Below are 15,299 nucleotides of genomic sequence, written 5' to 3'. Positions count from 1 at the left end.
ATATCTGGTATTGGCAAAAGATTATTTATGCAATTATATACTTTTATAATACTTAGAAATTATTATAAAACATTTTGTAATAATTAATAAAAATAATAACAAATATATTTATTATTATTATTATTAATTACTAAACATAATCATTTATCTCTTCTTTTCTGAAAAACATACATTCAGAGAAATAAAAATACATTATTTCAGGGCATTGTTTATATATTAAATGGTTATAATTTTTGTATTAATAACAATAAATAAGTTATATTATTTATTATTATTAATTATTACCATAAACAATTATTATGTTTAGTTATAAACAAACACAAAGTTATTCCAATAAATGTACACAATAAGAAATTATTTACATATATTATTTCAAGTGTTACATAATTTTTTAATATTATTAATATATAATAATTACTATATATTAATTAATATTAAATATATTTATATTTTTTAAACAGTTTAAATTATAATGAGTCTAGTGTATTAATTTGTTAAAATAACAATGTGTATGTATTATATTTGTTTACTATAACATTGTATTTTCTATGATACCTTTTCAAAAATGGTTTAAGGGGACTACTTTTTTACCGCGTAAGGTTATTGCGCTTCATTCAGGACTGGAGAAGCTCGCTGTTGGGAGTTGCTTCGCGTGGAGAGAGGTAAGGTTAATTTTACATACAATTTATAACTGAGTGGTAATGTTTGAGGGTATATTCGAACTGTGTAGTGTTTTTGTGTGTATGTATGAATTGTTTATGTAGCGTTTAGGTGAAATGTCGTCGTTATAGATGCGTCGTGTATGTTTTACTTCTAGTGTTATTTTAAGTGTTAGGAAATGTCTTCTTACATGGTTAATGTTAATTGTGAGTGTATTTACAAATGTTATGGGCTATTTGTGGGTGGGTTTCGTTATGTATGTTTTTTTACAGGTTCCGGTTCCTCGCATGAAAACTACATGGAAGGAAGCGTGTTTTTTTCCGGAGAAACTAATGTATGACTTATTATGGTTATATTTTGACATGTATCTCCTATTTTTCGTGTTTGCCAGGAGCGGATTTTAAATTTTTAAAACATTTTTCGGGTTTTTGGAGGGTTTCGTATTGGATTGATACATTGATATGCGTGACCGTTTTTTAAAAGTTGTGTGTATATCACTTTAAATACTAAAGTGTCCACACTACTGTTTTCGGGATTTCCTGGAGCGTTTATTTCATTTTTACATAATTTTCGGGTTTTTGAGGGTTTCCCATATTGGAATTGTCCTACATTGCAATGGATTGTATGGATTGTATTTTGCTTCATTACGTCTTTTTCATCTACAAAAATTTTAAGTATTTAAAGTACTTTTTTTATTGGGTGGGAAATGTCGATCTTTATGTAATGTGTATGTGTGATGTAATTATAAATATTGCATATTTGTTCAGAAATAATGTCCCAAATTTTGATAAGTTTCTTAAACAAATATGTATTATTTATAATTGTTTAGAAATGTTTATGATTTTTATATTTACCATTATTGTAAGAAGACATTAGTATATTTTGTAGACATTTTTATAGTAGGCTTTTAGCTATTATTGACAGGTATTCTAATCCTCTAGTTGTAGGATATAGTGTGACTTGACTTTGCAGTAGTCGGAACATTTGTTTAGTTTGTTTTGTTAGTTTTGGACCAATTTGGGTCACAGATTGTTCCATTCTTAGTTCTTGATAGCTTTGTTCTTTTTTCAAAGCTTCTAGTAGGTTATGGAATGTGGGTTTGGCTCTGCTTGTGGTAGCTTGGAAAGCATTATGCCACCCTTCTACACTGTTGTTTGTTTTAGCCTCTTGGTTTAAAGTACTAAGATAGACATTCCACCAAGGGATTTGGAATTTGGGTTGGCGTCGATGTCCAGATCTGTGCAACCTTCCCACCCAAGTATCTTCGAAATAGTCCAGTAATGGGGTTAGTTTATCTTCATTCCTCTTGTAATATGTGCTGTCAATTAATAAATTATAGTGTTCCGCTACATCGGTAACAGGAACGTAGGCCAGTGCTATCAATTTTTTAATTTGATAGGCAAAGGTGCTATCTGTTGAGTATAGAATACTTAAAGTTGATTTCTGGAGATGTCTCCATATGCTCTGATTGAAATGATAGTAGCAACCCTGGATTGCTGTGTGGGGAAATGTTTTCAAAATGCTATTAATCATAGCTAATTCGAAATCAATAATTATTTTTTGTGGAAAATAATTATTGATTTCATTTTTGAGAACATTTAATATTTCTGTATAAGTGTTTTGCTGTTTGTTAGGTAGCAAACAGTAAATGAAAGGGATGTTATAGTTATGGTATAAACCGTGGATGGAATATAGTTGATAAAAAGGTTTTGGGCATGGTTTAAATGTTCCATCCATCATCCATTATGGACACTGTTGGATTTTTCTTAAATTACTTGCAGTTGCAAACATTATGATTCTGTTTGTACTGCTTTCATTGTCAAAAAGGCTAAATTTGTCTTTATTGTGTGTGATGCACATTTCTGGTGAAATAATCATTTCCTCAAAAGTAGTAGGGTTGGGTTGGGTTGTGGTAGTGAGTCTTTTAGTGTATGCAAATGTGCGTTTAAGGGAGTCAATAGAGGGTAGTTGACCTGAAGCATGGGCTGGGACTTTTAACAGTTCTTCTTTAAGGATTTGTGTTGTTGGTTTATCACTTTGTGTGCTAGCAGTTTTTATACTTTCTAAAGCATCTCTTATTTCAATTTCTGTGACATTGGGGGGATGATTGTGTTCCCTGGTAAATAACACATTAGTTTCCTCAGTAGTAGCCCTTCCATAACATTTGTTTGAGTAATATTTGGTACATTTCCAGAAAACTTTTCTACCACTTTGTCTTTCCTGATTATAAACATAACCCATATAACATAACAGTAATTTATTTTTCTGTGACATAACAAATTCTGCACCTTCTGTCATTTTGTTTTACTTGTTCTAGGAAAGAGTAGAAAGAAACAAAATCAAAAAACATATATTTCACTTTGTGGTGCAAACATAATTAATGATGTATTTATACTTACAGTTACTAAAAGTAGTAATCACAAATGCAGAACTGTATTTTGAAGGATTTTCTTGTATGTATTTCTTTATTTACTGTTGGTATGAAAATATAGAAATGCTAAGTTAATGTTTACACATAACAAACGTTTTTCCTAGGAAAAAGCAGTTTTCTATTTTGCTTAGTAGTACATTTGATGTAAACATTACATATACTTACTTGTTTAAATAGTTGAGTTGTAGTATTTGGTGGAGTACATCAAGGTAGTAAAGTTCAGATCTGTAGAGAAGATAGAATAAATAAATGTAAAATATTATAAATAATATTTGGAACCGTTGGGAAATTGGAAATATTTAAAAGTATACAAACTTCTAAATAAGTAGTTTTGTTTGCTGTAGGTAGAATAGATGTATGATGTATTCAGAATATCTGTAGAGGAAATATAAAATAAATAACATGGTGTTAAGAACATAGTTTTCGTTTTTTTCGGAAGTTTTAGACAAATTACAAGTATACTTACATTTTTTACAAGGGTAGTCTTGTCTTTTGGTATAGTTGATGTTGGATGTTTTTATTGGATCTGTAGGGAAGATGTAATATGCAAGATAGTGCAAGAGTTAGGAGATATAAGTAAAATAGTAGACTACTAATTTAGATTTCTAAATAATGCACTGTAACTTACTTGAATAATTAGCTAGTGAGCTGGATCTTTAAAGATGTTTGTTCAGGAACAAAATCTTCAGAGTGTTGGCATCTTCTTTCTATAGAGTTAGCAGCAACAAATGGTAGAATGCATGTATCCCTTTTATAGTATGTGTATTTTGTGTGCTTTGATTTGATTGGTTGTAGGATGAAATGAAGCATTGTATAGGCTAGTTTGAATTTTTTTTGTTAATTGGTGTGTTTGTTGATGTGAGAATGGTGGTATGTGGTGATTTCCGCATTAAAGCAGGTTAGTTGTTAAATAAAATAGATGTGTAAGTGAAAAAAAATAATGCAAATGTTAGTTAAATGTAAAGAATATTTTTCAAATGATAGAACACATTTATTAGATTGTATAGTAAATGTAGATAAATAGGAATGTTATAAAAGTAACAGGTATTATATGTAAAATGTTTTTTGTATAGAGCAATGACTTTTATTGACGATTAATATGGTATTTTAGACATGAAAGGGTACAAAAAAGAACTCGATATTTTATTTGAAACGATATTTTTGTACTCTATATTTTAGTAGTCGATATTTTTGTAGTGTTAGGGGTAATTTCATGAAAAACGATATATTTGTAGTCGATATTTATTAAGGCGATATTTATGTACTCGATATTCTAAAGAGTCGATATTTTTGACTCGATATTTTTGTAGTTACTGTAATAAGTATACAAAGTCGATATTTTTGTCGTCGATAATTTTTCAACGATATTTTAGCAAGTCGATAATGTGACCGTCGATAATATTTCAGTGATCCGTTTTCAACACCGCCCTCCCTCAATCCCTCCTGTTCCTCCATCGTGTCACCAGTTAAAACTGCTGAAGAAAGAGGTCGCTCCCCTTCTCAGAAAGTCAGTATCTCAAAGAGGCAAAGGAGTTTACTCGCGATTCTTCTTGGTAAAGAAAAAGGGCCAAAAAGCCCTGAGTACAGACTCATTCTGGACTTGCAGACACTCAACCTATATATCAAGAAGGAAAAGTTATGCATGTTGGTTCTCCATCAAATATATCCACATCTCAGGCAGGGAGATTGGATGTGTTTGTTGGACCTGCAAGATGCATACTTTCACGACCCGATCAATCAGCATCACAGACAATATCTGCGATTCCTGGTGGGATCCGCTCATTACCTGTTCAAAGTCAGCTTCCAGAGTGTTCACGAAGTGCATGGCGGTGGTGGCAGCCGCTCTGCGCCTCAGGGGTGTCTTCGTATACCCGTACTTGGATGACTGGCTATTGAAAGGTCCTTCCCCAGACAGCATGAGGAGTCATTTCTTGAGCTGTCTCGAGCTGTGCCACCGACTGGGCCTGTATGTGAATTTCGCCAAGTCTACTTCACAACCAACACAGAAAATACACTTCTTAGGAGAGACAGTGTTGCCTCATACAGAAATGCCAGCTGGTTCTGCACAACAAGAAGCTACCTGTGCGTCGGATTGCCTCCCTGCTAGGGTCGATGGCATCCTGCATCTTCCTGGTTCCCAATGCCAGACTACGAATGCGTCCTCTTCAGCAGGATCTGGAGGACAAGTGGGACCAGCAGACAGCTTGCTGGGACGACAAAATAAGTCTGTCAAACGCGGCACCAGCGGCCATACCTTGGTAGATGAAAAAAGGAAATATGCAAGTCGGAATTCCTTTCCATAAATCTCTGCCTGCTCAGACACTGATCACGGACGCCTCCCTGCAGAGTTGGGGGGCCCACATGGGACCTCTCCAGACTCAAGAATTGTGGTCTCCAAAAGAGCGATCCTACCACATCAACATGTTGGAACTGAGAACAGTTCACCTAGCCCTCAAAGCTTTCCTCCCATCGATTCAGGCAACCTTAGTATTAGTACAGACGCACAACACCACCACCATGTACTACCTGAACAAACAGGGGGGAATGCACTCATGCATACTTTCCATGGAGGCTCAAACACTCTGGCATTAGCTGCTGGCTCGGAATCTGTCAGTCACAGCAGTCCATCTGCCAGGAGAACAGAACGTGAGAGCAGATGCTCTCAGCTATCATTTCGAAGATAGAGAAGACTGGGTTCTCAACAACGAGGTCGTCGAAGACATCTTCCAGTCATGGGGTCGTCCCACCATCGACCTCTTTGCGGACGATGAAAATACCAAATGCCAAGACTTCACCTCACAGTTCTACCGACCAGGATCAAAAGGGAATGCCCTTATGATAGACTGGTCAGGGGCATTTGTGTATGCTTTTCCACCCCTTCCGCTGATCCCGAACGTGGTGACCAAGCTGGCCCATTCGTCCACAAGAATGATATTGATTGCCCAGGACTGGTCGAAACAATGGTGGTACCCGGACCTTCTGCCCCTGTCAGAGTGCCCTCACAGGAAGCTTCCGTGCAGACCGGACCTGCTGTCGAAGATGAACGGGAGGATTCATCACCCCAACCTTCCCTCACTGAACTTGGCAACATGGCTCCTGAGGTCCTCCAGTATGGCCACCTTGGACTACCGCAGGACTGCATGTCCATCTTGAAAGAGGCAAGAAGACCGTCCACGAGGCATTCCTATGCGTGCAAGTGGAAGCGGTTTTACATGTGCTGTATGCAAAACAATTGTAATCCTATCAAGGGTCAGGAAGAGGACATCCTTCCTTACCTACTTTATCTGGCGAAAGCATGGTTGAAGTTTTCTTCCATTAAGGTGCATTTAGCAGCTATAACTGCATATAGACGCTCATCTTCTAAACCTTCATTCTTCCAGTTACAGGCTGTTAAGGATTTTCTGCAAGGTTTAAAGAAGGTCTACCCTCCGGTCCGGCCTCCTTCACCACCCTGAGAGCTAAACCTGGTGCTATCAAAATTGATGGGTACGCCTTTTGAACCCATACACAAAGCAATCTTGCAACATCTTTCTTGGAAGGCTGCTTTCTTGGTAGCGATCACGTCAGCTTGCAGAGTGAGCCAAATACAAGCTTTCTGCTCTAAAGAGCATTATACAGTCTTCCATCTTAACAGGGTTGTGTTGAGGACGCACCCCTCTTTTCTTCCCAAGATGGTGTCAGATTTTCATGTGAACCAGACCATCTCTCTACCAAACCTTTTTTCCCAATCCCTCCACTACAGCTGAGAGGGCTTTACATTCTCTGGACCTGAAAAGGGTTTTAAAATTCTTTCTGGATCGGTCCTGGTCTATAAAAAAATCTGATCAACTATTTGTTAATTATGGGTCGATCAGAACTGGGTATGCTTCTTCAAAGCATTCCATCTCCCGATGGATAGTTTTATGTATCAAGCTTCCTTATCAATTGGTGCAGAAACCCCTTGGGTTTTCTCCCAAAGCGCACTCTACCAGAGAAAAAGCAGCTACTATGGCTTTTCTTCATAATGTGCCCATGTCTGAAATCTGTAAAGCGGCAACCTGGAGGTCTGTCCATACATTTACCAGGCACTACTGTCTGGAGTCAGACACCCAAGTAGGCCAGGCCTCTGTGCCGAATCTGTTCAACAGTTGATTTCGGCTGTTGCATTTTGTTTGGTCATTGTTAGAAACGGGTAGCTTGGTGGAGAGCGGGCGGGCCAAACTCAGGAGGAAATGTGTAAAGCATCCGCGCAGCACACACAGGCGACACACAAGGCACACTACAAAAAGAGACTCCACACCAGATTAGGTGAAAAACAGTATGTGTATTGTAAAATAAACACATCAGAAGGGAATCACAGGTGCAGATAAACTGTGCCAGCCGGCACCAGGGAATAATTCACAGGGGGTCTATATACAGGGCAGCGCCAATCGGGCCATAAGCAATAACGTCTCACCGGCCGTACCTACTGGTGAGTAGACATGCACTTGGCATAAATCACTTTAGGCATTTGTCAAGGTAGGCCTAAACATGAAACCAGCCACGTAGGCATTAGGGAAAAACAGTAGCATAAAGGCATTAATCATGAAAACACCTTATGCATAACTTCAGGCATAAATCATTGTTGCCGTAGCCTGGAATGGGAACCTCGGGTTAGGCATAGTATGCAGAACACCAGCATTGCAGCCTTAGGGGAAAGAAACCATTAGCACTAGAGGCACAAAACACACAGTGGTCAGGCATAAAGCCTGAATCAATACCTTAGGCTTACCGTCACAGTGGACCTGAAAACATGAATACCTTAGGCATAACGGGTGAGCATTTTCTGCATATCATTAGGCACACCATACTCAGCTGGGGCCTAAACCATGGGAGCATTAAATCACCTTAGATTAGACACTTTACGCAGGACCCCCACAAGGTAGCATTAGGGTAAAATCATTGCCAGCATTAATGCATTAGGCATACAAACAGTATGAATAACCTATTAGGCGGGCATTAATGCATTAGGCATACAAACAGTATGAATAACCTATTAGGCGGGAAAAGCATTAGGCATCAACCTGTGGGCATAAACATAGTAGGCATGAAGCATTCACATTAGTGTAAAAACGCTAGGCAACATCACCTTAGGCATTAGCAGATGCATAAGGCACCTCCTGCGGTACATGGGGCCTAATCACATACACATGAGGCATTTCATCATTGCGTACATTAGGACAGAACATTAGCATAATGGTGCATCCCTAGTAACCCCACAACATCCTGTAAGCATTAGGGGGGAAAGAAACCATTAGCAATATAACCACATGCATTAGGTATAAGCAACATTAACAGTACACTTTTTGTAAATACACCTGGAATAGCTGCCCCAAGGTTGCAGATTCGCTTCTGGCGCTACTGCGCCTGAGGAGCCCCAACTCGGGGGCTCTCAAATTACCAATGGTCCAAAATCAGCGCTCCAAACCGGAGGGAAAAGCATTAGGTATCATCCTAGGTACAAATGCATTATGCAACAATATCATGCAAGAAATCATATGGGGCAATAGGCCTCGCCAGAATAAACACCGTTCGCCCCAATCGGAGGCACAACCCTCTGAAACTGGCCCCAGGCCAGCTGCCTTCTCTCCGGGGCTCAAATGCCTATGTCCCGCAAAGTCAGAACTGGCTGCAAAAACAGCAAAAGAAAAGTGCGCAAAGCACTGGGGCAGGGCAGGAGTGTATCTCACTCCTCTCTCTCTTCTCCTGAGGAGTACAATGCCCCCAATACGTTGCAGCTGCCCACTGTCAACTAGGCAAGCAAGGGGGAATCCCGCACGCTGGGATCCCCTCGTAGCGCTTTAGAATCCCGGCACTGCAGATGTCCGCTCCTCTTCTCCTGGGCACAGTTGTAGCGCCTTGGCAGCAAGCAGATCACAGTCAATGCAAATATGGCACTCTGGCAGCACCCCAATGCAGCACACACACAGGGGAATTGAAATATAGCATTTTGGCAGCACATCGCTGCAGGCGTCAGCTCCTCTTCCCCTAGCATCTTGAATATAGCGCTTGCGAGGCGCTAGGTCCCACTAGAATCTTCAGAGACAGAAGATAGTGTACCTCTTCTGGTAATCAGGAAAACCGTGCCCACCAGGCGCTAGAGTGCAGGCAGAGCACTTCAATTATGGAGCTCACCAGGTGCTAGGGGACTCACAGTTCCCGGGGTCCCACCTGTGGGAGTAGCACCCACGCTCCTCACCTTCTTGGAGTGCAGGCAGTCAAAGTATAGCACTCACGAGGCGCTAGGGCAGCAGAGCAGGCTGGGCAAGAACAGCAGACAGTGGGCACTCATCAGTACAGGACTGCAGCTCCTAGAAGCAGTCATCTCCCATAAAGTGGCACGCCTCCTGACACAGCAGTCTTCACTCCAGCAAAGACTCTCACTGGCCCTGTGGACAGCAGAGGGGTACAGATGGGCTCAGGGGCCAGCACACAGGCCCATGCGACGGTACCTCCTGGCAGAGTCTCCCCTCTCATTCCAGTCCACCCTCAGTCTGAGCACATGGCATCTCTACTGCTCTACATATACTCCCCTCCTACCACCTACCAGAAAGAACTGGAAGCTTCTAGAAGGTCCCTGGCAGTTCCAGCCTCACTGTCACTGTGGGGAAAGTGTATAGCACTTTGTCACTTCAAACACTAGACCGTCGACCCACATCAGGCATGCGGCACAAGCACACAGAAATGGCGTCCATTTTAAAAGTGACATTTCTTCACAACAGTACAAATAAATCTGCGCACGCCATTGCGCAGCAGGCATTTTCTCACACATGGTAAAAGGCTAGGGGGAAAAGCAAAACATTTTAGGGAAAAAGGGCCAAGTCCAACAGTCATGTTACTCTAATTTACCTGCAGGTGGTTGATGGGCTTGCTATTCTATTCAGTGCTTATGACTATTGATGAGGATCCCCTGGAAGAGAAGGATAAGTTACTTACCTGTAATCCTAGTTCTCTTTCAGGGGTATCCTCATCAAAGTCGTAAGCAACCCACCCGCATTCCCAGGTAAATGAAATGCTGTCTAAAGTGTTAACACCTTGGCCGCGGCTGTAATTTCGCGCCGGTGCTGACATTCCGATCGCGGGCTTGGTCATAATGGCTCCCGGCCGTCTTCAGCACACGCCCTCCGTGACTCATGACGGCCGGGAGCGGTCATCAGCACTGATGGTGCTGGTGAATTCAGTCATGGGCAAGTGCCCCCAAGATAAGGATGATATGCCTCATTGGCTTGCTGAGAAATTTGACCAACTGGAAGCAGTGTGTCTTAACACGACTCCTGTTGAAAAACACAGGATTCTCACCATTAGTTTGCAAAAAGACTTATTACCAGAGGTTCCCGATTGTGATACCTGGAGTAAGATTTTTGCGATAGTCTTTGCTAAGTGCTTCGGCACTCTGTCCATGGCTGTCCTACCCTCCGTCATTAAGCATGTACAAGATTAACACGGTGCGGAGGCGGCTGTTGTATTGAGAATGAGACTCGTAGGAGTGTTTGACGTAGTTTCCGATCTCGTCCTTGCAAATGTCAAGGGAGATGTGGTGAGTTTCCAGGTGTCGAATGCTTTATGCGACTTCCCCGATAAGCCCCGACAGTTACCGAAAATGATTATGGCGGCATATAAGACCATTGGCTGAAATAGTTTGGGTGTTAAGCCTTTTGCTAAAACAGCCCAGAAGCAAACTCAGGCGGCGAAGCCTGATGAAGATGAACGCCCCAATGTTCCAAAGCAGAATTGGAAGAAGGAAAAAAAAACAGGGGAAACAGCACAGAAACAGGGGTCCCATCCTGCATCACCAATACCAGCGTCTGCAGAGCGCACATACGATTTGCGCCACCGCTATAGTATTAAGTCACTTGATCGTTTTCAGGTTCCTGATCAACGTTCTCCTCGCTCTGTGTAGGATAAATCTGTCTCACCCACCGGTGGAGGAGACGGCGGCAGAGGTCGGGGTGCCCAACAGTCCTTTTAATTGAAGGTGACATACAACGTACTATAAAAGGGCTATTTTGGGAAAATCTAACAACTACCTATAACATTTTGTTGGCGGAGGCCGATTGGCCCCCACCTTTCGTTTTAGCTGCTCAGCAAGGGGAGGATGTAATCCTCCCTCGTTTTGCACACACTGTGCCAAAGGAGCAGGCTCTACATTTTACAGAAGAGTGAGCTATGGTGCTTGCACCGGCTTTGTACCGTACTCCATGTGGATGGGACAAATTATCTCCCCGACATGAGATACCATTGCGGTCTATGCCACAGCGTCAACCCCAATATCCCATCTGACGTGAAGCGAAAGCTCCCTTGGATGAAATCCTTGAACAATTGATATATCAAGGTGTGATTGAAACTTGTGTGTCAACGATGAATAATCCTTTGTTTACTGTGACCAAGCCTGATGGCTCGAACCGTTTGGTATTGGATTACCGGCACTTAAACTCATTGTCGGACCTACGCGGTACAGAATACTCACAGTTCTGCCCTTGTAGATAGTCTCGTGCGTAAATGGTTTAAATCCACACTTGACATATCCAATGGCTTTTACAGCCATAACTTGTTCTCTATTAGTAGTCAATGGACAGCTTTTACCTGTGGTGGCAAACAAAGACAGTACCGAAGGTTAGCTATGGGCACCAAGAACATTCCAGGCGTCTTTGCCGCCCGCATAGTCTCTCTTTTGGAGGGACTCAACCCAGATGCATGCTCATATGTGGATGACATTTATCTCCCGAACTACGAATTATGACCGCATCTGTGTTGCGTTGACCGCATCATTTGTCTGTTTGCGGACTTCGGTTACAAATTTAACTTTGCAAAATCACACATTGCAGAGTACACCGTGTTGTTCTTGGGCTATGAGCTCAACAATGAAGGGTGAGGTTGAGCTCCTCACTTCCTGGAGAAATGTGCACAGCTGCGCGCTCCTACGACTCTAAAAAAAACTACACTCTTTACTGGGTTTTTTAACCCCTCCCATGCTAATGACGAGCTGAGCTCGTCATGAGCCACTGTGCTCGTGTGCTCATGACGAGCTGAGCTCTTCATAACGGTCCGAACGCTTGCACGCGGGGCTAATTCCCCCGCTGTGCTGAACGTTCTTAAAAACGGGTGTGACCGTGACGAGCTCAGCTTGTCATGAGCACACGAGCACCGTGGCTCATGACAAGATGAGCACTGGGGCGCTGTGCGCGCCCCCCGCCCTCCTGCACAGCGGGGGAATTAGCCACGCAGGCAAGGGGTTAAACTTCAGGCATATTTACATTCCCGAATATGCCCAGCGTATCAAGCCTCTTTACGCTTTGGTACAACCTACTTTCACCAAATCGTGCTGGCTGCCTGCACATTCAGCCATCTTGCATTCTTTGCAGGCTGATCTTCTTGAATCTAATTTCTTACTGACATGTGATAACCACACCAACCTGGTGATTAGAATCGTACCTGGGGCGGTGGATTTCACGTACCTGACTTTTAATGAGGGTGAAACAGTCCCTATCGCTTACAAGTCACACTTGTACTCTTCAGCTGAAATGCGTTTTTCCACTGTGGAAAAAGATTTAACAGCAGTGCAAATGGCGATTCTACAGGAACGTGAAGTGTCGCAGGGAAAACGCTTGTAGGTTGTTACACCTTATCCTGCCTTGAAGGCAGTGACGAAGGCCAGTGTACAGAATTCAAAAGCTTTGCACCCTCGGTGGATACAATGGGCCACATCCTTGACGTCTCCGGATGTCACTTTCATTTTTGATTCCTCTTTGCAATCTCAGGAGTATTTGCAGTATGAATTTGTTCATCCGGCTCCTCTGACCATGCGCCCACTGGAGGATTTCCATTGTATTATCTACACTGACGGTTCGGCGCAATCGGCGACGGGCTCAAGATATGCATATTCATCAGCATTGAGCTCTCCCTTTCAAGGGTTTATTTAGAGATTTTTTCACTTTTTCAAGTGTTTGAGTGCTTTCATTTGAAGTACTTTGGTGTTTTCTTCCTTGTGTGTGTCTTTGTGCACTCTTTTATTTGTCAAAATGCCTGCTTTGTTTGACAAATGCCCAGAGTGTCCGAGGAACAAGGCCAAGTTGGACCCACATTAGGTGTGCATCGTCTGCCTTCCCTCATCTCATGTCCCAGAGGAGTGTGGCATTTGCCAGACCTTATCCACCAGGACCCTGAGAAAGAGGATGAAGATCAGGCTCCAAGGCCTGGAAGATAGAAGACTGAAGGCACAAGGTGGGTCTGGGCATTCTCCATCTGCCCATGCTGAGGTCTCTGGGGGGCTCCCCAGAGGCAGGAAGACCAGCAAACATCCTAGTTCTCCGCCGACGTCGATACCATCGACGACGGCGTTGAGAGGGATGACAACAATCTGTTCTCCGTGTCCCCAGGGCTCTGGGTCGAAGCGGCGTCGACGTTTGACGTCGAGGGGACTGACTAGGCTGCCGTCGAAATCGCCGTAGACGGAGTCATCGGCGGCGCCGTCGAGAGAGTTCGGCCCGGCGTCGGCGCTCGCCGTTGAGGCGACACCGTCGTTCGCCGTCGGCGTCGAGGGGATCCTCGACATCGAGGAGGACGTCAAAGGCTCGCAGGCGTTCGACCTCAAGGAGACTCTCGGCGTCCAGAAGGCGTTTGACGTCAAGGAGGGACGTTCGACGTCCAGAGGACGACGGTCGCCATCGAGGAGAAGACGTTCGCCGTCCAGGCGAGACTCAACGTCGAAACGATGGCGCCGGTCGACGTCGAGACGGCGTTCTTCGACGGCGAGACGACGTTCTTCAACGCCAAAGAAGCGCAGAAGGAGTTCTGGCGCCAGGAGTCCCTCTGGGTCCGCTGGGGCGCGCCGGCGATGTTCGCCAATAGGAGACACTGCCTCTCCATTGACTCCGCCTAAGAAGAAGAGGGAGTCACCGGGCTCGGTGTACTCTGAGGTAAATACACCATCTTAGCCAAGGTCGCCTTCCCCTCCTCCTCCCTTGCCCAAGGAATCTCCACCGCGGAATTCCACTCCGCCTCCGCTTCCACCACCGATTCCCCCTCATGCTCATCCTCTGCTTCCTCCTCATGGACTGCCTACGGCTCCGCCGAGGACGGCTTCACTACTACAGTACCCGACGCCGCCTAAGGGGACTCCTCAGCCGAGGATCCCGGTCAGGCCGCAGTCTCCTACTCCTTTGAGACCTGCGGAGCGCCCGAAGCCGGCGAGATCGCGCTCTCGCTCCGGCCGGAGGGAGAGGTCGCGGAGTCGTCACCGGTCGTCGACAAGATAAAGTCGACGCCACAGGAGGCGCAGATCAAGATCCCACACGGACTCTTCTGGGGCCAGGGACTACTCGCCGACTTTGTCGGAATCCCCTGGGACGAGGGTGTCGCCAGTAGACGACATCGTCTTATTCCAAGATGTTCTGCTGAGGGGTGCGGCTAAGTTGGGCATCACGTTGACGGTGCCCACGCCCACGACGTCCGTGATTTTCGAGACGCTACATAAAAAGTACCTGTCTCGGCCGTTGCTGCCTCTAGTACCAGGATTGGTAGAGCCCGCCAAGGAGTTGTTTCTCACTCCGGCGGTGACGAAGGCGGCTCCCTCCAGGCTCCTCAAGAAGTACCGGGCGCCGGATTCTGACCCGGCTTTTCTCAGGATGGATCCGACACTGGACTCGGTCATAGTGACGGCGGCTAGGAAGCAACATGCCACCACCCCGTCGTCTACGGTACCTCCTGATAAGGAGAGCCGCTCATTAGACTCGGCAGGCAGGAAGGTCTGTGGGACGGCGTCTAATGCGATGAAGGCTGCAAGTGCCGCGGCTTTGCTAGGGTGATACGATAGAGCCCTAAGGGAGTCCCTCCAGCAATTTGCTGAGCTCCTTCCTCGAGAGAAGAAAGATGACTTTCAGGAGATTCTAAATGAGGGGCTGTTGATGTCGAACCAAGTCATCAGCGCGGCTGCTGTTGTGTCTCTACTGGCAGAGCATGGGTACTGCCATGGTGTCAACCAACAGCGCCACGCTTGGCTTCGCCTTACATCCCTCAAGCCAGAGGCTCAACAACGGGTGGCCAAACTGCCTTTCTCGGGGGAAACCCTGTTTGGCAAGCATGCGGACGACGAGATGGCCCGCATGAAAGCGGAGGCCGAGACCCTGACGGCTGTCGGGTTGGAGAAGCCCAAGGAGAAGAAGACCTACCGCCCGTTCCAGAGACGGTTCGG

The 15,299-nt window shown here is 44.4% G+C and overlaps 2 long non-coding RNA genes across 39 annotated transcripts in view; one reads left to right on the top strand and one right to left on the bottom strand.

The window, feature by feature from the left end:
• The window catches only part of LOC144756055 (uncharacterized), a 1,542,626-nt gene that overhangs the window by 1,044,468 nt on the left and 482,859 nt on the right, over positions 1 to 15,299 (top strand). For 3 of the 38 annotated variants that reach the window (XR_013595032.1, XR_013595051.1, XR_013595043.1), the window contains one exon: positions 576 to 662. The exons of 32 other annotated variants lie outside the window; for them this stretch is intronic. This is a non-coding gene — a long non-coding RNA (uncharacterized LOC144756055). The remainder of the gene's footprint in view (positions 1 to 575; positions 663 to 15,299) is intronic. 3 more of the 38 variants (XR_013595019.1, XR_013595050.1, XR_013595035.1) reach the window with 1 other exon arrangement.
• Positions 3,257 to 3,595, bottom strand: LOC144753897 (uncharacterized). Its single transcript, XR_013594588.1, has 3 exons — positions 3,558 to 3,595; positions 3,407 to 3,466; positions 3,257 to 3,316 (listed from the first exon to the last, which is right to left on the bottom strand). It is a non-coding gene; the product is annotated as an uncharacterized LOC144753897 (long non-coding RNA).

The sequence above is a fragment of the Lissotriton helveticus genome, chromosome 5_1, assembly GCF_964261635.1.
Source record: "Lissotriton helveticus chromosome 5_1, aLisHel1.1, whole genome shotgun sequence".
Classification (NCBI taxonomy): domain Eukaryota; kingdom Metazoa; phylum Chordata; class Amphibia; order Caudata; family Salamandridae; genus Lissotriton; species Lissotriton helveticus.
This window is presented reverse-complemented; position numbering and strand designations above follow the sequence as displayed.